We start from the raw sequence: 1,009 nt of genomic DNA on the forward strand, positions 1-1,009 counted from the left end.
GTTAAGTCGAGGATTACCTGTAATCTAATTTCATTATTTATTTTTACAACCATCAGAAAACTACTTCTTGATATTTTCCAAGGTATTCTTGCAGACATATCATGAATGTTTTGACTCATCTTGGTGTGCAGCAATCTGACCGTCGTAACTTGAAACAATCACAAAAAAAACTCCCGGTCATTAAGCCAAAACCACTTGTTCAGCCTTTATCTAACAAACGTCCTGTCACACTCCACAAACACCACAAAATGGTCAAGGCAATCTAGATGCCGCTTAAAAAACTAAATAAATTAGTTTAAAGGTCACCTTGATATTGGTCCTGTACTATTTGGGGAGGGGACATTCGCAAAAAATAATGCAAAAAATTAAGAGGAAATTCTATTCAACTCTTCTTTCGCTGTAATGTTTCATCAGCTTTTTACAGAATTTTCATTTTCACAAGCCATGCTGAAATTCTGACACTGCGGGCACCCATTTTCTTATCCCTTCACACACAAAAAAAATTACATCTTTCAAGCTCATTTTGTCCTGACTTATTTTGATGCATGTATTTTTGTGGTGCCTTCAACAGTTGCTTTGCTGAAATCCATCTAATTAAAAAAAAAAAAAAGGTTGAAAAACAGCCATTCTAAAAGGCTTCCCGAATTGTTTTGAATATCCATGGGCATATTATGTATTGTGGGAAGTCAGAGCCCCAGAGAAGGAAATATTAAAAAGGACAAAAATATATATTTCCTCAAAAGTATTTTAAAAGCAGAAACCAACTTTGGCTCCAAATCTCTCTGCCCCAAGCAAGACCTAGCCCCATATAAATGCAGATGTAAAACCATCAGAAAGTTGAAGCCAGAGCAATCAAGAAGACAAAGAGAAAATCTGCATGCCCCACCCAAACTCTAGGAGTCATTAGCCCCATCACCTGGGAAGCAGGATATGATAATAGGATTAAACCACAGATATCAAGGCCTAGAAAAACACTCAGAAATAGCCTCAAAGTTCATGCCACAGGAAC

This window comes from Protobothrops mucrosquamatus, unplaced genomic scaffold (assembly GCF_001527695.2).
Source record: "Protobothrops mucrosquamatus isolate PMUCROS unplaced genomic scaffold, P.Mucros_1.0 scaffold2229, whole genome shotgun sequence".
NCBI lineage: Eukaryota > Metazoa > Chordata > Lepidosauria > Squamata > Viperidae > Protobothrops > Protobothrops mucrosquamatus.